The 24395-nt window shown below is 31.3% G+C and overlaps 1 protein-coding gene across 2 annotated transcripts in view; it reads left to right on the top strand.

The window, feature by feature from the left end:
- LOC100192269 (focal adhesion kinase 1) overlaps positions 1 to 24395 on the top strand; it is a 124096-nt gene that overhangs the window by 535 nt on the left and 99166 nt on the right. The window lies entirely within an intron of this gene.

Here is a 24395-nt window from a genome sequence, read left to right as displayed (position 1 = left end):
TCTGATTTGTTAATTGCTTTTTTATTTATTTTATTTATGCTAGCTTTAGTAGCTAAGCACCAAAGTTATTAGGTATCAAAACTGTTAATTAAATAAAAATAATTAAAAAAAAGAGCTATTAGATTAATTGATTTTTCTGCCAACAACAATATGGCAACAGGTCAAGCTCGATTACTATTTGGAATATTGATATAGTATCGATATTTCTGTTTATTGTTTACTTTTAATATTTTAAATAGTTCAGTTTTTGTTTTGGATGCTTAATTTTGATTCTACCTAGAATTTATGTCTTAAATCATTAACATTAAATTCACGGAAAGCTGAACTATTAACTTGTGCTTACATTGCTAGTTTATTTTAACTAAATCAGATTAGCTGGTCTGCATTTTGACATAAAGCATTATTACTTATTTAATTTACTTTATTCAAAAGTTTTATTTTCCTGTTCAACTAATTTCAAAAATTTTATGATGTCTCTACTATTCTAAAGTCACATTAAATCAATTAAAGAGTTATTATTGTGGTGATGAATTGTAAAGCTACAGATAATTAAAAAATTGTTCAAGTTTTTGATATTATTTTTAAACTAGATTTTTGTTGTTCTTAATCAAATTTTGTTACTTTTATTATTATACTTTGTTTTGTTTAACTATTAGACAAATAGTTTGGTCTATATATTACTCCATATTATATAAATATTTTGCATGTCATAGGTGTGCATTATATGTATGTGTTATGTAAATATATATTATTTTGTTTTATATACCTAATTTATCACATATATTTATCTTAAAGCGATATAGCTATATTATGAATTATATTTATATCTAATAGTAATATACTTTCATTTATATCTAAAAGTATATATTATTTATCGAATTTTATATTAAATAATTTACAAATACATGGATTTCATGTGTTTGTATATCTGTTTTACAACACTGTGGATGATAATGATGATGATGATGATGATGATGATGATGATGATGATGATGATCATCATCATCATCATCATCATCATCATCATCATCATCATCATCATCATCATCATCATCATCATCATCATCATCATCATCATCATCATCATCATCATCATCATCCACAGTGTTATATAACAGGTTCTAACTTTAACTTTCTGACCCTGAAAAATCCTTTGGTGGAATGATAGCCCACAATATCACTTAGATATAAGTGTATAAAATATATTTTAAATGTTTAATACATGTATTAATACGTATTAAAACGTATTATAAATGTATTAAACATGCCTTGTGTTTACTGGGATATTTTATTAATTGCACAAATATGCAAAATGATTTAGCTTGTTTAGCTTGTTACAGTAGTAAAAATATCCACTTTACATCAATATAAACAAGGAAAGCAAAGTTATATATTCTTGAAGTTATTCAAGTAACAAACATAAAATATTCACAAAAAAGCTGTTTTTTTTACATGGAACAAATTCAAAAATAGATCATTCTTAAATCCCTTTTTTAAATGAATTTTCACAAGCAATGTTTACCATTGAAGTCAACGATGCAACATTGCAACTTCTTACTGTGTTCTGGATGATGATTGTACCTTTTGTACCTTTGCTAATGTCTGAAAATCTGTAAGTTGTGATGCATTGCTTCTATTGGTTGTTCTGAGTAAAGCCCGAGAGCTTGGCTGTGCCTGTTGATAAAATTTTCCTCATGGAAAAATACTGCATGAACTTTGGGTGTTACAGACACATTTTGAAATGCCAGATAAGACAATATGAATGCTTCAATTATTTGTGGGTAGTTTAGATCAAGGTTGCTTCCAAAACAGTCAGACACTACCGCATTGAATTTTTTAAAAGTATCAATGAATGGGATGGCTTCATAGCAAGAGTCTTTCTCAGCAATTGATTAAAGAATATCAGTTATGTAGATCTTCCTAGACTCATTTCCTGCAAAATGCCCACTGTAGTAAGGTTGTTGCTTAATGTGTAATGCATCAGTCCAAAGAGTTGCTTGAGGCAAAACGCAGCAAAGGATGATTAAAAACTCCAATTAGGGGTCGTACATAAATTATGTCATGCAATTTTTGTTGCAGTTTTTGACAACCTAACCCCCTCCACTAGTCACAACTTTGTAACTCTTTAGTAACAATTCCCGCATGAGTTGTCACAAAACACAACCCCCCCCCCCACCCAGAGCATTATGTAATTTTTTGAAGCTCCTCAGAGACAGCAATTATGAAATGTTGTTTGACACCAGTGTCTTTAAAAACCTTGTTTGGGCAGTTGAGTTTTTCTGGGGTAGTGTTTGGTTTGTAATTTAATTTAATAATTCCCGAGCTAACTTTCAGAAACCCACCTCCTCCATCAATTCCAACCTTTACAAAATGATTTTTTGACATACTTCTCATGGCTATAATTTTAAAAGTTTTTTAAAATTATAGCCATGAGAAGTATGTCTTTATAAGTTTAAAAGCCTTGTGTTTGCTTGAACTTGAGCAAGGTCTTTTACACTTATTAATGAATTTGGAGGGAAAAGTTGTCTAGCTGATGACAAACCTATAATGATGCAAAAATGTTAAAAGTTTAATCTGTCATTAATTTGAACTATAAAAAACTAAATTCATACCTGGTGTTACTTGAAGTGTCCTTCCACTATAAGTTTGACTTTATCAAACTGTTCCATGTGGAGAAGGAGCTTTATTTGAAACAACAAGAGTTGCAACTCTTTCTGATGCTAAAAGATCTTTTGTTGCAACAGCAACAAGATAATTTCTCAAAGTGGGTTTCGTGCAGTTGTGAGGCAATCCTCTGCCAATTATTGAAAAACAATCAAAGCTTTTTTTTTCTGTTGAAGGTGTTCTAGCTGCTAAACTTTGTGCGAGTTCAATTTTCATTTGACCATTGTTTCTAGGTTTTCCAATTAAATAGATCAAGCAGTCACAGTATGTGTCTCAAATTTATGATCTAAGTTTTTAGTCTCAAACTTATACAATGACAAAAGTGTAGTGTCTTCTCCACTTTCTTTCCTTCTCAAACAAGAGCGACATTAGGGCTGCCAATTTGAACTTTTTTTGGAATAATCATTGAGTAAGATTAATTTGCAAAATTATCTATATTATTTCTTTTTATTTTGTTCTCGAACTGATTACCTTGACTTAAAACAACTGAGTTTAACAAAATTATCATTTTTATGTACAAAATTATTATTTTATTAATTTAATTTTTATTACATTTGAGATCCTCTATCCTGTGTTTATTTTTAAGTGTCTTGTAATAGTGCGTTTTGAGGCACATTTTGCTTGTTGCAGGTTTTTGCAAAAAATGAAAGTACTCCTAAACTTCAGATCTTCTAGATGTGCTAACGCTGAGTAGCCATTTTTGTTTGAACTTAAAACTCTTTATAAATTTAATTTCAAATGTAAATAAACAATGGTCAAATGGTTAAAAAGTACCAGCCACTGTTTAACCACTTTTTAATAAGAAAAAACCGATTCTACCTTAAATTCGATGGCGCTACAGGTGAAGTAATTTTGATTATGTTTTTAGAGTTTCCAGATAAACACAAAACAAAGAAAAGCAAAAATATTCAAATTTATTATTTTTACTTATATTTCAGCTTCCTTTAGAAAAATTAATGAAAAGACATATCGTTTTTTAAAATTTAAAAGTTTGAACTATTAGGAGAAAAAAGTTGGAACTTGAACTATGAAATTTTTGCGTAAAGTTCGAACGTTCAAACTTGAACATGTTTGAACTAGCAGCCCTAAGCAACATTTTTCACAAATTCCAAGTCATTAAAGTGGATTTTCTCTTTCATTATAATCAGACATTGTTCTTTTTAGATTTGATGTTAACTCTCGTTGACATTTACTGAAACAAAGAAACAAATAGTTTTCATGCATTCTTGGTGGTTTTTTGCAGTATTTGGGATTTTTGGTAAAATTAGATGTGCATAGTTTAGCTCTCATTGGTATAGTAAAAATGATGTGCATTTTCCCAGAATTCAAATATAGAAATTTTTTCAAAAATGGTTTATATCATAATTAAATATGCTTCATATCAATTTAAACAATTTTTACAAAGTAATCATAATTTAGGGGTGTAGAAATGCAAAAAAGCTGTCATTTCGTGTGCTTGTGCAATCAATAAAATATCCCAGTACACACAAGGCGTGTTTAATACGTCTATAATACACTTTAATACGTATTAATACATGTATTAAAGGTTTATAACGTGTTTTGTGTTTACTGAAATAAAAATTAAAATGTTAATAACTTGCCAGGGCATTGTAATTTGATTTTAATACTTATATCTAAGTGATCTCCAGAGTGTGGGCTATCATTCTACCAAAGAGTTTTCCCGGCTCAGAAAGTTAAGGTTAGATCCTGTTTTAAAACACTGTGCATCACCATCATCATCATCATCATCATCATCATCATCATCATCATCATCATCATCATCATCATCATCATCATCATCATCATCATCATCATCATCATCGTCATCATTGTCATCATTATCATCATCATCATCATCATCATCATCATCATCATCATCATCATCATCATCATCATCATCATCATCATCATCATCATCATCATCATCATCATCATCATCATCATCGTCATCGTCATCATCATCATCATCGTCATCAGGCTTTAGCCTTCTACTTTTTATTAATCCAGTTTTTTTCTTTGCACATCAAAAAAACCTTATAACTCTTACCCATCTTCATGTTTTCATTTTTTATACAATCTACAACTTAAGTCATCAGTTAACTATTTCCTAGCTTTTTAACTTATCCTCTATTTTAAAGTAGCACTCATAGCTTAATAGTGGTTGCTTGCAGCCTTGTTAGAAGTAAGTTAGAGTTTAAAAATATAAAAATATATGCCAGTATTTAATAAATAGTAAATGTAAGTGTAAAATTGTATATAAAGTATTGTAATTTTTTTTTCTAGCCCCGGCTATCAACCCCTGCTAAATCTAATCATTTTGCCGGGGCTGGGTTTGCTCATTTTTAGCCGGGCTGGGGCCCTGGTTGCTTCTTAAAACCATAAATTTCTACAATGTGACCACTGTGATTGCTGGATAGGTATTAAATGTAACAAAATTACAAGCAAAAAATATGATGAATTAATATCAGATCTCCAGGCCTGGTACTGTACTGTGTGTCATCCAAAGCTCTATGCATCTGAGGCTAGTATATGACCAGGGTTGATATTTGACCGGGGCCAGGTTTGATAAAATACAGCCGGGCCTAGGTTTGATAAAATATAGCCAGGGCTGGGGCTGGGTTTGTGACCAAAGCTGCATAAACAATTATACATTCTAAAGTATATATTTTTAATTCAAAATTCATATTAAGTTTTAAAAGTTATATTTTGTATAAATATGCATATATAAACATCATTAAAATCAACATGATCATCATAATCATCATTACAATCATGATCATCATAATCATCATCATCATCATCATCATCATCATCATCATCATCATCATCATCATCATCATCATCATCATCATCATCATCATCATCATCATCATCATCATCATCATCATCATCATCATCATCATCATCATCATCATCATCATCATCATCAGGCTTTAGCTTTCCTCTTTTGTGCTGTTTCCCTTATATAAACAATCTGGAGAGCATTTTCTTTCTTTAACTAAACCTCATTTATATACTATATAAGGCTCTCTCTTCAAGTTTTCTTTCTTCTACTACTACCATTTTCTCCTGAAGCTTCTTCTTCTCTACATCCTGATACCTAAATCACTTTAATCTTCTCTAACAAACGTTATCTGATAAGACGCTTTTTTCTAATCTGTCTAAGACTATGCCTCCTTTTCTTGTTGTGTTAGAGTCACACCACACATTCATCTGATCATCTTCTATTTTGGCAAATACAACACCATATAAATACTAAAGTTTATATAAATATGAAAGGATGTTGTTTACCAGCATCTAAATAAATAGCAAAAATATGTTTATACCTATGATATGTATGCATAAAGCGTATCTTGGAAGCCTTTATTTCAAAAGGAATAAAGTGCATCTTGGAAGCTTATATTCCTTCTCTTCAATATTAAGTCAAGCCTCATTCTACTCCGCATTTTTTACCAACTTGAGCAGTTGCTTCATTAAACAGCAATCATTTTTTTCATCTTTTTTACAAGAACATCTCTCTTATAAACAAATGTCCTTTTATTATCCAAGAAGCCAATGTAAAAAGGTCCTGTCTGATGTTAAGCTCTGTAATTCTAAGTTTAATAAATCTTGTTTCTTATCTCAGATGTTAGGATCTATAGACTTTTGGTAAGTCTTCAACAGTTTCATTAACTAAAGTAAGTCTAACATTTAATTTCTAATTCATGGGTCTGACTTTTTACTTCTCCCCAGAATAAGGCAGAGTTTTTTGCAAAAAAATCCTAATTCTTGTATCTAATGGCCAAACTCTTCCTGCCAGTTGAACAGATTAAGCTATTGTTAAGCACTAAAATCACTATGGCTTCTAATGCTAAAGTTAATTCTCAATTGAACACTTCTACAGTTTGTACTCCAGACAAGGTTTCCATCATAGTCTTTTAAAAGTGTTCTCCAGAATTCTCTTCAATTTTTGCTAAACTCTTAAAAAGTGCTAAATAAGTGGTTCCAGATTTTCAAAATTCTTGAAAACACTTTGACCTCTCCAACTATCCTACGATTAGTCTTCACTCTGTTATTAGTTTCTTTATATAAAATTTTTGAGATTTCTATAATAGTTTCTATAAATTATTTCTTTCTAACTGCAGAATTAAAGTTATTTTTGAAGGCCTACATTCCACCTTATTTCAAGTAACTTTAAGGGTACAGCAAAGTTCTTTGCTCCTGTAATGTTTCTTATCTATAATAACAATCTTCATTAAAATTTTACATCTAAAGTACCTCTATTAGCTATGGACTCAACTTTATACTCTTGTCTTGATAAAAAATCTTCACCTTTTGATTGCTTAGAACAAGCGGCAGTTTTTAATCTGGTCTCTCTTCTGTAACAGCCTAAGGCTTGCAATGGCTTGCGGATTTAAATTTTTTAAGGCAACAAAACTCATTTTTTTACTGCAAAAAATATTGCAATATTGTTGGCATTCCTGTATTGACGAATAACAACCCTCTTACTCTCAGTCAAAGTCTAAAAGCACATTGTAAATGAAGTTAGACCTGCTTTATCTGCCAAGCTTGAACCACTCTCCCATTGTTGTAAGGTTGCATTTCTTTCTTTTTTCTACAAATATTATCATGGTCAATGTTCAAACGAGCTATCATCTCTATAACTATTATGATAAACCAAAATTCATTCTTACTTGGCTTCTTATTCAACAAGTTGCATCCTTTTATTGTATCTGTCCTTTCATGCTATAAAAACTTTTATTAATTCAGTTTTTTGTCCTTGCACATCAAAAAAGTCTTTTAACTCTTCCCCATCTTAGTGTTTTCATTTTTAATACATCTTGCAAATATTAAAGTCTTCAGTTAACCATTTTCTAGTATTTTAACCTGTCCTTTATTTTAAAGTAGCTCATAACTTAATAGTGGTTGCTTGCAATCTTGTTGAAAGTAAATTAGAGTTTAAAAATATATAAATATATTCCAGTATGTAATAAATAGTAAATGTAAATATAAAATTATAATACAAAAAGTATTATAAATTTTTTTCTAGCCCCAGCTATTAACCCCTGCTAAATCTTATAATTTTGCTGGGGCCGGGTTTGCAAAAAGTCTCATTTTTAGCCGGGGCTGGGGCCCTGGCTAAAAATGATAGTTTCTGCAAGGGTGCCTCAGATAGTCAATTACTATCTGAGGCACCCTTGCTCACACACACAGATAATTCCTATGACAATTTTAACTCGTTCTTTAAAAATCTAAATAAAGAAACTCTTTACATTTGACTGCAAATACTATGATGTTGATGGTTTTAATGCTTTAAATCAAAACTTGAGTCCTGTTAGTTTTCTTCACCTTAATATTTCTTTGCTTCCTGCTCACATAGAGTTAAATTCTTTCATTTAAAATTCTCTCCTTGTGTTATCGCAATTACTGGAACAAGATTGAAATAAAACATTCCACTAATAAACAATATAGACATCGAAGGCTATTTTAATTGAAAAAATAACAATTGAATCTATTTTGGTTTTTATAAATAAAGTCCTCAGCAGAATAGAAAAATAGAAAAGATCTTAATATGTACAAACCACAAGAGCTCAAATCAGTCTTTATAAAAGTTATTGATTACAGGTACAAAAATACAACTATTGGCTCTGTTTATTGTCATTTGTGTATGTCCATTAATGATTTTAACCATAACTATCTTCCATTAACTTAACTAATTAAACTTACTAAAGAAGACAAAATTATCATACTCATGGGTGATTTCAACACTAACTTAATTGATAATTATAATTTGCCTTATGTGTCGCTTTTTCTTAACAATATGTGTTCTAGTTCTTTATTTCTTATTTAACAATATGTGTTCTAGTTCTTTATTTACTCGTGTCAACACGAGTAAATTCAAATTCAAAAACTCTTATTGATATTATCTTTATTAACTTTCACTCCAACTTTATTATTACAGGCGACTTAACTATTTTTGTATTAGACCATTAGGCTCAATATGTCCAGATCCCTAATTCAAACTTACAAAATAAAACAGAAAAAATATATAAGATGCTACAGTAATTTTAACAGTAATAACTTTCTAAATGATCTTAAAATGATTTCTGGTCCCACATAATCAAAGATAATGATGAGTCCCAACTAAACAACAGCCATACTTTTAGATAATATTCAGAAAATTCTTGATAAACATGCCCCACCTGAATTTCTTAGAGCTCTGAAGTCAGTAAAAAAGAAAAGGATAAACTATATAAACATTTTTTAATTCATTCATCAACTCCGTTAAGAGGTAAAACATTTCATTTATTCAAAATATGCAGAAAGAAAATCAGCACTTTATTAAAAGGCAGTAAAAAAAACTATTATACAACTTTTTTTAGATCAATCTTTTAGAATTTCTATAACACATGGAAAGGAATTAAGGTACTATAAATATTAACAACTCTGTGCTTAAAAGTCAATCAATAAAACTCAATATTGCTAACAATTTAGTGATAATAAACTTGTTGCTAACTCTTTTGATAACTACTTTTTTAAAATTGCCATTAATCTTATGAATACAAAAAAAAAGTATCAAATAGTATCCCAACTTCAATTTTAAAGCTATCCAATAAAATCATAGCAGAACCCATTTGTAAAATAATAAACAACTCATTTATAAAAGGAGTCTTCCCAGACTTTTTTAAAGTTGCAAAAGATGCAATCACAAGGATGGCTCTAAACTTGAACTTGCTAACTACAGGCATATTTCATTGTCTTATGTAGGAAAAAAATTTGAGATAAAATAATGCACATAAGAAAATACAAGTTTTTTGATACTTTTAATTGTATTTATTAGGGATGTACCAATTGCACATTTGTAGCCAATGCTACAATGGATTGGATGGATTGGAAAAGGCTGATACCAATGCGGATACCAATGGATTAACTAATTGTTAAAGTTTTTGAAAATATAAAACCATACAATTTTAAATCGTGTAAACTTTTTCATGAAATCAGAACCAAGCCATTGTTTTAAAAGATATTAGTAAAGCTCAGTTAAAATAATATACATTTTTTAGTTTTTTTAACTATGAAAAGAGAAATAAATACAATTTTAGAGAACGCTATTTATTTCAATTTTGAAAAAGAAATAAAAAAAAACTTTACAACATAAATATATACATTTTGTCAAAATAAAATAAGAGACTTCAAAATCAAATACCAAGAAAATGATAACTTTAAGGTCCTAAAAAAAGCACCAATAGCAGTTGTGAAAAAGTTTAGTATTTATGATTGTGTATATGAATATTATAATGTAAAAACATAAGCACTTAGTGCAACATTGTGCAAATAGTGGCTGATTAAGCTGATTCCGATGCTGATGCTGACTAATCGGTATATCACTAGTATTTATAAATTACAATATTACAAAATGTTTAGACATTCAACTACCTATGCTCTTATTGAATTTACTGAGGTTATTTGAAAAGCACTAAATGAAAATAAGTTTACTTTTCATGTGTTTATTGACTTGCAGGAAGCTTTCGACACAGTAAACTATCATATCCTTCTCACCAAATTAGTATGTTATGGAGTTTGTGGAGTTCCTCTGAATTGGTTTAAATCTTATTTAAACCATAGACACCAATTTGTAACTATAAATGAAATTCCCTCCTCAATCTAACCTGTCAATTCAGGAATCCCTCAAGGATCTATCCTTGAACCCCTTCTATTCTTGGTATACATCAATGAATTAAACACATGCCTAATAATGTATCTACTTACCATTTTGCTGATGATACTAATTTACTTATAGTTAAAGAGTCTGTTGACAAAGTTCAAAATAAAACCAATGAGGTATATCATTAATTTTTAACTATCTGGGAGCTAATAAAATCTCACTCAATGCTAAAAAAAACCCAAATAGTATTCTTTATAACAAAAAATTAATAAGCAACTAAGTTTTTATATTAATGGAGAGATATTACATTCTTCATAATTAGTAAGGTACCTTGGAATTATGCTGGATGAAAGTCTTACTTTTAAATACCATCACTCTTATGTACAGTCAAAATTAAGTCGGTTTATTGGTATGTTGTCCAAAGTATGGCACTTTGTCAACTTAAAAATGTAACCACTATATTTGGATCTCACATATGATATGCTTGCCAAATCTGAGGACAAAGTAAAAATTAATCCTTAAAAAATATTTCTTTACTTAAATAATAAAGCCATTAAAATTACACACTTTCAGAATGACCATTTTGACAATGGTGATTTGTCTTATGAAAAATCACCATAGAATCCTCATCATTCTAAAATATATTTGTTGAACAAAGTTGCACAATAAAATATGGCAAAAACTCTATAAAGCATTAATGCACCAATAAGTAGAACAATCTCCCCACTCCATAAAGAAACTTTATTGAGTGGGGTGATAACTAGAAACTTGAATTCAAGATCTGCTTTTTTTTTTTAAGTAAAATTAAACATAGCTATCTTGACAGCTACTCATAAAATAAAGTAGTATCATTACCATACTTAATGTCTGCACTTCATTAAATTATTATTTCAATATTTAGCATTTATTATTGTATTTATATTATACATTTAGATGGTAATATTATTTTTTCTTCATCCTATTATCTTACTCTAATTCAATAATTTTTGTCTTTACTCTCTAATACTTATTTTTCTTCTACTATTCATTCTATTAAAAATTGTTATTAACTATTTCATTATTTTAATCAGTTATTATTATTATTACTGTTACTATTGTTGTTATTGTTATTATTATATATAGATGACTTTAACTTTTATTCCTTAGTCACTGTGTTGTGCTTGTCTGTTATATTATTATTAGTAGTAGTTGTATTTTTTCTTTATTTTTTTTAAATAAATTTTTACCATTAGATTATTATTTTGTTTATTTGCTTTCTTACAAAGTCTCTGCTTTGTATTGTCCCTTCACAAAAATACTGTTGTAATATTGATACAACATTGTTAATGGTATTTATCTTTTGTGAAAAATATATATTTATTAATTGATTGATTAACAAAATATCTCTCAACAGAAAAAAAAAATTAAAATAAAAATAAAAAAACACGAAAAAGATTTTGATATTTTTTTATTTTAATTAATTGTTTTATAAGAATGTACTTTAATATTGCTAATATTAAAGTACATTCTTATAAAACAATAGTATTTTTAATTATGATTTGATACTGCAAAATCTTTTTATCAATGTGAGTTTGTAGATTAGGGTGGTTCAAAAAATGAACAATGTCAAAACCTTTATGTTCTTGCTTTTTTGTGTTCCAATTATTCCTAATATTTCAGTGATATTTGTATATTCGAGTTCGACCTATAGCGTTTTGTTCCAAGTTTGGTGTTTGTCACAACTACAGTAGGCCTATCACTAACAGACAACTAACATCTATTTATGTTTATTAAATGGTCAAGAGTTTTTGTGCTAAGATTTTCTTTTCCTGCAGGCCTTGTTAAGAAGCGCTACGCAGCTCGCATTTTGCTTGCGAAAAGGCGATTTGCCTACGCGTTCAGCAGTTTTGCGCTACGCAAAAACTTATATCTTTTAGAATATTTGAATTATCTTTTGATTACCGTTAACGTGACGTTTATTCAGAAGAAATAAAGTCGTAAGTAAAAGCATTTAACCCCAATTGTAAAATAATAGATTTTTTTTGTTAAAAAAACAGTTTGTTTCATAATTTTTTTTTGTTATTAAAAATTAGTTAAAAAAAAAGAAGTGTTTTAAGTTTTATCTTAAGGAATTAAATATATAAATTCCTTTTAAATATAAAAATTATTTTTAGTCATAATAAGTTTAAAAAATGCATGATTTATTTTGATGTAAATATTTTATTAATAAGATATTTTGTTTATTGTTAATTCAATAACGTAAAGTTTTAATGACGTTCATTTAATTTATGAAAATAAATTATGATCACGAATATGTTATCGGTAACTGATAAATAACAAAAAAAAACTTTATTATTTTAAAACATTATTAAAAAGAGTTCACAAATTAAATAAGAAAAAATGTATTAACAGTTAATAAAATAACCAAAAACCAAATATAAAATCATAAGAAAATAAACAAATATTTTACGTTTCATGAAAAAAATATTTTTTTCAAAATAAAATTTAGTTCATATTTGAAAAAAATAATAAAAATGATTTTTTTAATAAGAACTTAGATTTTATTTGTAACTTTTGTTATAGTGAGAAAAAAACAAACTGTTTGTATAATTTTTAACGCGTTAATAAAATAACTTTAATTACAATGCGGTACTTGAAAAGACGCTAGTGACGCAATATAACTTCTAACGATGCAAAATATATTTGCTGAGATGAGTTACTTAGAAATGCGTTACGCGTTTTCGCTACGCAGCGAAATCTCGTAACAAGGCCTGTATCTGACTGAACGATCTTCATTTCTTCCAGCTAAGTGCTCTCATAGTCGACTCACCATTTTCTGCTTTGTGTCCAGTGTCACCATATCTGAGAAGTGGCTCAGAGGTACCATTTATTTGCTTAAGTACTATAAATGATGTCCAATTGCACCGGCAGCCGCCTTGGCTACTGCATCATTAGTTGAATGGTAGTCTGCAATGGCTTGAATGAAGTTCAGATCGTTGCTCGGAGCATTGCGTGCATTTGGAGATGTGATCCAAGCCTTTACATAAATCAGTGTGACAAACAATCTGAACTCTAGGCAAGCACTGCTTTCATGCTTTGTAAGTTTGAATTGGTGTTAAAACAAAAAGATTTTCAAATTGTATAGCAACTTTGACATCCATCTTGCATGGTGGAATGCACCAGGAACTCTGAAACTAACACCACTTGGAAAACAGTGTCCCAGAAAAATCTATGTTAGTTCAAGAAGTTCTCGGTAATCTTCTCTAAGGATGAATGATTCAAGAAGGATGTCTTCTCTATAATTGGAAGACATCTTTCTTGTCCCATTAGAGCATTCTTCTCATTCAAGAATGACCACATCATGCTTGAGGTTGTCAAGACTGGCATTTAAATGACTATCCATACAATACTTGAAATCACCTTGGTCTATTTGAGAATTCCTGAAAGTGACAAAATATTGCTACATTTGGACCAGACGTTGGACCAAACAGTTTCTTAAACACATCTCCACATACCACTTCAAGCACATGTTTCTACAAGCAAGCCAGAGTAGATCTTTGCGTAACTTCTCCAGTAAAACACAAGATCCATTTTAACATCCTGTATTAGATGCAGTTGTGTCAAATGATATTCCAGTAATCTGCTCCGTCAGATTCCACTCCAGCAAAGTTGCAAATGTTGACTGTGCCACCTGTTCTCCTGTTTCCTGTCCAATTTTGGGGATGGCAAGAGCTCTTCTTTCTTGGACAAGTCGGTATCCACACCACCTATGGCGTATTTCCTTTCAGACTGCTGATCGGTAAAAAACAGTTTATCTTCTTCAATTGTAATTAAATTCATACTATCACGGTGAGAAATGTCAAACAACACGTTGATAGACTGCTCAAATTCTGCTTCTCGGGCAATTTCCGCAACAACTCTTCTACTGTTAATCTACTGTTAAAATTATAAATATCAGATTAGTGTGTAATTTACATAGAGTATTTAATATTTATTATTTATTTCACTGCATAGGATATTTAATATTTATAAATATATTATGCTATTTTTTTAAATAAGTAAGTTTGTTGGAATATATTTGGAAACAATTGTTAATATTAAATAATAGTATCACATAGCAATAGCAATGCATAAACTCGTAAACTGGTATTCCATACAAACTTCAGGTGCTTTGAGGCAGTACTGAACATAATAGTCCCCCAAAAATATTTGTCCCTGGTAGTGCCGCGCTCAACTTGTTTCTCCGCGCAGCGACCTTGTTTGTCAAGGTTCGTGTTTCAGAGTTATAGAGTTGGGAGAGGGTTATAATCACAAGTAGCCTCCTCATATGTAGTGGCCTTCTTGGCCACGAAAAAGTATGCGCACTTGATTAGAAATAGCTTTTATTTTTTGGCTATGGTATGTGAACCACACTATTGTAGATATTTTTTTAATCTTCATCAAATCTAACTTTTCTTAACTTCTGCATTTGCTGCTTGAAAATTCAAAATTAAGCAATATATTTTGTTTATTTAATTAAGCATTTATTTTGCTGCACAACACACGAGTGAAATCAATTTTACTGGTGGATTCTTTTTTACTCATTTTTTTCTTGTATTCACATTTTTCTTTGATTCTTTTATTTACATAAAGTTTTTTTTTGTACTTTAAGCTGTTATTACAATGTTCCTAAGCTTTTGTTGCTTGAAGTTTTCTTTAGTTTGATGTATGGTGCACATTACTTCATATTTGCATGCATAATGTCCTGTTTCATAGTTAAAACAAGTAATTAAGTTTGCACTATCATTGAGCTATCATTTTATGGCAATCTCCTTTGTAAAATACCCCATACTCTTTTGTCACTTGCTCTTTATGATATTGCAAATTAAGATTTTTCATCAAGAATGAGTTGGGTGCAGAGAATTTTAAAAAATGAGTTCCGAAAAATCCTAGTTTTTCAGTATTCTTAAATAGCTAGATAGGTAGTCATTTTGTGTTATGAGCATGCTGAAAACATATATATATATATATATATATATATATATATATATATATATATATATATATATATATATATATATATATATATATATATATTTATATATATACAGTATGTCAAAAAAGTCTATCACTCCCTGTTGATTTTTCAATAAAAACAAAATTTTATATGGTTAAATTTAGATTTTTGACCTCAATTTTTTTTTTATATTGAAATAAAATCAAAAAACATTTTTATAACAAGAAATTAATATTCTTATACTTAAAACAAAAATTATCCACTAAATTAGAAAAAATGTAAGTCAAAAAAGTGTATCACCACGGAATCATTTTTTAACTTTTCTGTTGTTTAAATTAGTAAAATTGCAGAAAATAAGCCAAAAACAATCAAGTTTGATTGATAGAAGTTATTTTAACTAATTTTTTAGCAAAGTTTGTTTTCTTTTTAGGTTCTTAATAAGAAAATTATGGCGAAAAGATATGAACTTCATATCTTTTTGCTTTTTTTTCATATCAAGCCTAATAGTGTAGGAAATATCATTAGAAAATATAAAAAAATGGGTATTGTTAAAACTTGCTAAAAAGAGGACGCCCAGCTAAGACTACCCAATGCATTGACAAAGAAATTATTCGAAAAGTTGAACAAGATTGAGGATTATCTGCACTAAAGCTTGCAAAAGATTTACAAACAGATAATGGTATAACTGTAAATCCTCTAACTGTTCACAATCGCTTGAAAAATCGAGGTTTTGTAGGTAGAGTTGCTCCAAAAGAGCCTTTTTTGAGTAAAAAGAATCAAAAGAAAAGATTGGCTTGGGTTAAGAAACATTCAAATTGGACTATTGACCAATTGCAAAGAGTTGAAACAAAATGATGAAACAAAAATATGTTTGTTTGGTTCTGATGGTATCATACGCAAATGGAGAAAAAATGGTGAACGCCTAAATCCTAAATGTATGAGACCAACTGTCAAGCATGGGGGAGATGACATTAAGCTTTATTATAAAATTTCAATATAATATATACTTCTAACTTAGTTTTTCCTCTTATCATAGGTCAAATGATGTTTTGGAGCTCTTTTGCTTAGAGTGGTGTTGGCGAACTCGAATTCATTGACGGAATAATGACGAAAGAGGTTTATACTGACATTCTGAAGCGAAAACTGAGATCAGGCGCCAGAAGTGCTGGCTTATCTCGTAATTTTATCTTTCAACAGGATGGAGATTGTAAACATACATCAAAGTTAGCTACTGAGTGGTTAAAGAAAAACAGTATTAAGATGTTAGATTGGGTTCCTCAGTCATCAGACCTAAATCCTATTGAAAATTTATGGAATCTTTTTAAAATTAAAGTAGCTGATCAAAAACCATCCAGTTTGTCGCATCTTAAGGCAATTCTCATTGAGAAGTGGGAAAAATTTGACACCCAATGGCTTAAAAACTTAGTAAATTCAATGCCTAAAAGATGTCTTGCAGTCTTCAAGGCATAAGGCGCACAAATAGACTATTAATTTTATATTAGCAAAATAATTATTTAAGGGGTGATACACTTTTTTGATTTACACTTTTTCTAATTTAGTGGATAATTTTTGTTTTAAGTATAAGAATATAAATTTCTTGTTATAAAAATGGTTTTTGATATAAATTCAATATTAAAAAAAAAAAATTCGGGTCAAAAATCTATATTTAAGCTTATAAAAATTTGTTTTTATTTAAAAACCATCAGGGGGTGATAGACTTTTTTGACATTCTGTATATATTTATATATATATATATATATATATATATATATATATATATATATATATATATATATATGTATATACAGTATTGTGCAAATTAGTTCGGACAGTGGCAAAATTGGAATAATTTTCACAATAAGCCCAACTTTTAGCTATGATACTAAAGATTCTCTTGTTTTTTCAGATAAATAAGTGTTTTACTGTAGTCTAGTTGCGTCTGGCAACTCTTTGCTGCCGGGAAGACATTCTAGCAAACGCATCAGTGGCTTCAGTGCTACTCCAGGCTTTGTGCAAAAAAGTTGTGACGGAGGTTGTGACGGATTATTCACCTCGTATTCACAATGGACGATCTTTCATTCTTTTTTCCGCCACCGACCATAAATGTTCTATAGGGTTCAAATCGGGCGATTGTGCAACCCAATCCAACACGTTAATGCCATTTGCAGCAAGATATCTGGTTACAGATCCAGCTTTGTGCTATGGATCGTTGTCATGTTGAAATATAAATTCCATTCCAAGTCCTAATTTTCCTGCCGAAGCCACCAAATTCCGTTCTAATATGGACCTATATAAGTATTGATCCATTTTCTCATCAATAAATTCAATTTTGCCAACACCGGACGCACTCATGCAGCCCCAAACCATAACATTTCCACCACAAAATTTAAATGTTGCCTTCAAACACTTCACATTACATTCTTCTCTGACTCTTCTATAAACTTTTGCACCACCACCAGCTCCATATAAATTAAATTTACTCTCGTCTGACCAAATAATCATATTCCAGAAAGGAACATGTTCTGAAGGATGTATCATCCTTCAGAACATGTTCCTTTGCCCACTGCAACCGTTTTCTCTTGTTCACTATGCTGATGAATGGTTTTCTCCAAGGCGTCCGTGCAAAAATATTGGCTTCATGCAGTCTGTTCCTAATTGTTGGTGGCGATAATTTAATATTTAATTCATTTTCCAGCTCTTTTGATACTTCTACGGTATTTTTTCTTCTATTCTGCTCGATTTTCCCAACTATGCACCTGTCAACTCTTGGCGTTTTTGATCTTTTTCTGCCTCGTACACCATTATTTGCCACTGATTTTGTTTTTAAATACTTTTCTTATATATATTGAACAAAGCTTGGTGGTATTTTCAACATTTTTGCAACTTTTCTAATTGATAATCCATTTACCTATCAAAAATTACTCGTTTACGTAAGTGAATACTATATTCTTTTCTTTTTCCTTCCATCATAGCCACGTAGTTAAGAAAAGGTTTATTTTTATTTATTATAGTATTATTTAACCTAAAAGTACAAGATATTAATATAAAAATCATTTATAAACAAAATTTTACCTTTTAAATCAAATGTACGGACAATTTTTTGGTTTTGAAATTTTTAAAACTTTTAAATAAGTTAATTATAATTTAAATTGTCGGGAGAAAATTAAAGATGGTGTATCGTTTATATTTGTTTTCTTGTGCGCTATCTATTGGTTTAATTTTTTTTTCTTCTTTCATTTAAAGTTTTAGAGCTTTTTTCAAAAAACCTTACTTTTCATTAATGTACAGACAATTATTTTGCCCACTGTATATATATATAATACACTACCGTTCATAAGTTTGGACGCACCTTACAAAAATAAATAAAACGTGTTTTAACTCATAAATAAAATTAATTAAGAGTGTCTACATTGGTCTCATCATAAAGTGCTGTGAGAACATAGTTAAGAGAGTAAGAATATATTTTTAAAAGAAATATATTCTTACATTATTAAATTTGTTATTATTTACAAAATAAAATAAACAGAAACATTTTTAAGCGATATCCACTTGTATCGCAAAATAAATAAATTTTTAAATAAGGTTACTTTTTATTTTCTCTATTCTCATTATTAGTTAAACTTTTAAGCTGAGTATGTTATAAGATTTTTTTTTTTCTGTTTTAAAAAATTAATAAATCTATAGTTTTTGAAAATTAATGATTTGATTGATTTTGAACTATCAATTTTTTTTTTTTTTTTTTTTTTTTTTTTTTTAAACATCTTCGCTTCCAACAAGGCTGCAAGCAGCCACTAATTAAAGTTGGAAGTTACTGTAAGAGAAAAGATGAAGATTGTAGAGCAAGATAACGATTGACGGACGATTTAAAAGATTGCAAATTATATGAATCAGGAAAGCAAGATGAAGGAAGCGAATTCCAAAGAGCTGATGTTCGAGGAAAAAAACTAGACGAATAAGCGTTTTTGGAGCACTTAGGAACAGTCACAGAAAAAGGATGACACTTAATTGAATGACGAGTAACACGAGAATGAATTTTAGTAGATGGCACAAGAGACGCTAGCTCTTTCGAGCAGTGCCCATTATAGTATTTGTAGAAAAGAGAAAGAGAAGCAACATTACGACGATGTGATAATGGTTGGAGGTTGGCTGCAAGAGCAGGTCCAACTATGTTTACAATGCGTTTTTGCACCTTGTCTAAAAGAGAAAGGGCATCATTAGAAGATCCGCCCCAGATATGGCAACAGTATTCCATACAAGGCCGGATTTGAGATTTATAGAGGTAGAGAATAGAATCCAGAGTAAGAAAGTGGCGAGCTCGATAAAGAGATGCAACCTTAGCAGATGCTAATTTTGCAACCGATTTGATATATGGTTTCCAAGAAAGATTGGAAGTAAGAGTTAATCCTAGAAGATGAAGAGTAGGTGACTCATCGAGTACATCACCGTTCATAAATATAGGAAGATCTAAATTATTGCGATAACGATTGGCTGAAAAAAATTGAGTTTTATCTGAATTAAAGTTCACCAGCCACTGTGAGCCCCATGCTGTAGCAGAAGTGAGATCCTTTTCAAGCTCAAATGCCCCCTCCAGGCAATCAGAGGGTGTTGGTTTCTTATCACGACAAGAATAAATGGTAGTATCATCAGCAAACAATGCCACCTTAGATGTGAGAATATCTGGAAGATCGTTAATGTAAATTAAAAAGAGTATAGGGCCAAGGATAGAACCTTGAGGAACCCCTGAAGTTACAGAATAAGAAGAAGAGTGTTGTCCATCGAGGACAACTTTTATGCTACGATTGGAAAGGAAGGATTCAATGATCTTAAAGATGTTGCCGGATACACCATAAGAAGAAAGCTTATGGAGAAGACCAGCATGCCAAACTTTATCAAACGCTTTTGAAATGTCAAGAGCGATGGCCTTAACCTCTCCACCTTCATCTAACGCACGATAAAACCTGTCAGTTATTACTGTTAGCAAATCAGCTGTAGAACGAGAATATCGAAATCCATATTGATGGTCAGAAAGTAAGTTATTAGATTCAAGATGAGAAATTAAGTGTTTGTTAATTAAAGATTCAAAAACCTTGCTTATGATAGGAAGAAGACTTATGGGACGGTAGTTAGACGAATCAGATCGCTCCCCAGAATTTTTGAAGATAGGGATAACAGATGCGGCTTTCCAGCAGGCTGGAAAACAAGACTCTGATAAGCACTTGTTGAATAGTTTTGAGAGTATAGACGACAGCTCTGGAGAACACTTCTGCAAGACAATAACAGGTATGTTGTCTGGGCCACAAGCTGTAGAAGAGTCTAGACAGGAAATCGCTTTAGATACAGATGCTGAAGTGATATGAATGTCAAGCAATGAATCAACCTGTTTGTTGGCAATATCAGGTAGAACGCAATTAGTGGAATCAAGAGATGATATTGATGAAAAGTTTTTAGCAAACAGTTCGGCTTTGTCTTTAGGTGAGGTGACAAAGTCTGAACCATACAAGAGAGGTGGAATTATAGATTTGCCCTTATTATTGATATTATTAAAGATTCTCCAGAAGTCACGAGAGCCTAATTTTTGAGATGAGATACGAGATTTCATGACCTGAGAATAGCGGGTTTTGGCGTTAGACAAAACCTTTTTACAGTTGTTTCTAGCAGTAATGAACAGACGTCTGTTTTCTGGAGAATTGTTTTGCTGATAAATATGGAAGTAACGGTTTCGATTGGCAATCGCAGCAGCACAGTGTGAGGAAAACCATGGAGGAGAGTGAGGCTTGACCTGGAATCGTCGAGAGGGAATAAAAGATTCCATGCCAGCCTGAATCCACGAAGTTATATAAGAAGCACATTTGTCGACAGGAAGTTGAAAGATTTCTACCCAAGGGCCATCACGAAGAAAATCACGGAAAGAATCCCAGTCAGCTTTACTGTAGTTGTAAGAGGTTCGATAGTAGGGGTATTCAGGTGATGAAGAAGAATGAGATATTAGTTTTAAAGAGATCAAACTGTGATCAGAAGCACCTAAGGGTGAATGTGGAGAAACTGAGCACTGACTAGGATCAGAAACAAGACATAAGTCCAGTAGAGAAGGTAAATGATTCGGGTTGTCAGGAAAGCGAGTTGGAAAGTTGACTATTTGAGTTAGGGATTGAGAAAGGCAAAAGTTGTGGGCTTTAATGCCTGCAGAGTCACTGACACTAGAGCCAAGCCATTCAGAGTGGTGAGCATTAAAGTCACCGACAACAACTATATTAGCTGATGGATAAAGAGAGAGGGCTTGGTCAATATGATCAGAAATAACATCAAAAAGTGTACAGTCTTGAGATGAAGGAGATCGATATAGAACAAAGAGAAAGGCGATAGAGTGAAGTGGTGCTAAACGAAAGCACATAAAAGAATAGTCTGTGGATTCAAACCTAGTTTCACGACAAACAGGTGAATTCTTACGAATGTAAATGCCCAGGCCAAGCATGTGACTATTGGAGTCTTTACGAATCAGAGGAAGATAACCATCAACACTAAGATCACAAGATGAGACAGCCGAACTCAAATTAGTCTCACAAAGAGCAAGTAGGTCTGGTGAACTTTGCAAGAGATAAGACTCAACAGAAGAAAAGTTACTTCGAAGACCACGAATATTAGTGAATGATAGGTTTAGAGAACTTGGTGATGATGATGGTTTTTTGTGTTTTATAGTTTTTGGTACTTTATTCATTTTTAAATTAGATTGAAGAACTTGACTCAAAGCATAGATAGTACTCAGAACACCGTTTAATAGCCCAAGCAATTGCCTCATTACTACTAATAAACCCTAAGCCGTAACAAAGGGCTCCAAATGTGGCCTCCGCAATGCACACCAAAAGTACAAACAGGGACACCATCCATGCGCAACATGGCACTGTTAATACTTTGATATTTTTCAGCTGTTGATGGAATCAGCCTCTCTGAGAGCTACCACAGAGTTCGGGAAACCTGACTACCAGCCGGCCTCAGAACCATAAAACTGAGTTTTAGAGCTGTACCCTCATAAGGAGATAATAGAATGAGTTGCCTAGTCATAAAAACAGTGACACAAGCAAACCCATGCATTGAGTCAAGAAGATCCAGCATTCAACATCCTAAACTGGAAACAATGTATTAAAAATACATCTGCGCCAGCCTAATAGATGAAGAAGGGGTGCGAGGCTGGTCAACAGATAGAATCTGTTTACCCCTTAAGTCTTTGCCTAGGAGGCCTTCTACAAGACAGTAGCTGGGTGCATTTAACATCTGCCCAAGATGAGTATTTTTATCGAGACACCATCTCTAGCCTTTACTCAACCAAGAGCCCCAAGGCAGGGGGTGTTTTAAATCGGAGTTGGCATCTCCTAGCCTTTGCCTAAAAAGGCGTATCCTACAAGGCAGCAGGACATGAAGCAGATTGTACTGGGTTACATGTTACCAGTAGCAGGATAACCTGATCTGACAAAAATTTTTGGTACGAAATATTTTTGGTACGAAAAATTTTTGGTACGAAAAATTTTTGGTACGAAAAATTTTTGGTACGAAAATTATTTAAACTTTTTTTTTCATTTTTTCAAATTGATTATTTTATTTTAGTATTCTTATAAGATTTGTTATTTAAAATGGCAAAAAGAGGGCAGATAAATTTAGAAATATGTATAGAAATTTGGACCCTTCATAATTTAGGCTTTTCTAATCGAGAAATTGGTCGGCACCTCAGTATTTCAGAGAGTTGTGTCCGTAAAATGATTAAAAGAAAAGTAAAAATGGGGTCTTTCTGTGATCGTAAAAGAGTAGGGAGACCTCATTCTACTACAAAAAAAGAGGATAAGTACATAGTAATTAATTCTTTATGAAATTGTAGGCGCACAACGCTAGATTTAGCAGCTGATTTTAATGAACATTATACCACAAAAATAAGTACAATGACAGTAAAAAGGCGACTTCTTGAAGTACGGCTTAAAGGTTGTGTGGCTGTTAAAAAACCATGTCTTACAATCGTCCACAAACAAAAAAAGATTAGTCTGGGCTAAAGAACACAAGAATTGGATGGTAGAAGAGTGGAATAGTGTACTCTGGTCAAACGAATCAAAGTTTGAAATTTTTCGGAAATAAATGCTGGTCATTTGTTCGTCGTCGGGTAGGAGAAAGAATGCTGGAGCAATGTACTATGCAAACAGTTAAGCGTGTAGGCGGGAATATAATGGTTTGGGGTTGTTTCAGTGGTGGCCAAGTGGGATCAATCACCAAAATTGACAGGAAAATCACAAAAGAAGTCTATTTAAAGATTTTGAAAGAACATGTTTTAGTCTGTGGAACCGAATTAATTGGCAAACGATTCGTGTTCCAACAAGATAACGATCCTAAACACACTGCTAAAGTGGTTAATCAATATTTAAATGAAAAACAAGAGGAAGGATTGTTGAAGGTTATGACTTGGCCACCGCAGAGTCCTGATTGTAACCCAATTGAGTTTTTTTTGTTTTTTGTTTTTTGTTATTTCACCTCCCCAAGGCCCAGAAGGCCACTACAGATGAGGAGGCTACTTAATTGTGGTTATAACCCTCTCTCAACTCTATAACTCCGAAACACGAACCTTGACGAACAAGGCCGCTGCGCGGAGAAACAAGTTGAGCGCGGTACTACCAGGGACGTGGTGGGGATCGAACTCGGAACCTATTTTATTGTGGGATCATTTAGATCGAGAAGTCCAAAAACTCCACCAAGGGGTAAAAATAATCTTTGGAAGGTAATCCGAAACATATGGAAAAATATTGATGAGGAATATTTAAAAAAATTGATTGATCCCATCCCATGTATCTGCTAAGCGATAGTTAAAGCTAAAGGTGAAATTTGATGAAAAGATGATTTAAATAAAAACATTTTATTTTATTTATAATTTTTGATACTATTATTTTTTCTTTCTTTAAAACTTATAAAAGAACATAAAATTATCGATTTGTTTTATTAAAGTCACAAAACAAAATTATTCTGACACATCTTTCTCTTAATATCTGTAGTTGCAATAGGTGCGTCCAAACTTATGGACGGGAGTGTATATATATATATATATATATATATATATATATATATATATATATATATATA

Source organism: Hydra vulgaris, chromosome 12 (genome assembly GCF_038396675.1).
Source record: "Hydra vulgaris chromosome 12, alternate assembly HydraT2T_AEP".
Taxonomy (NCBI): domain Eukaryota; kingdom Metazoa; phylum Cnidaria; class Hydrozoa; order Anthoathecata; family Hydridae; genus Hydra; species Hydra vulgaris.
The sequence above is the reverse complement of the archived record's forward strand: the minus strand, read 5'-3'. Positions and strand labels throughout refer to the sequence as shown.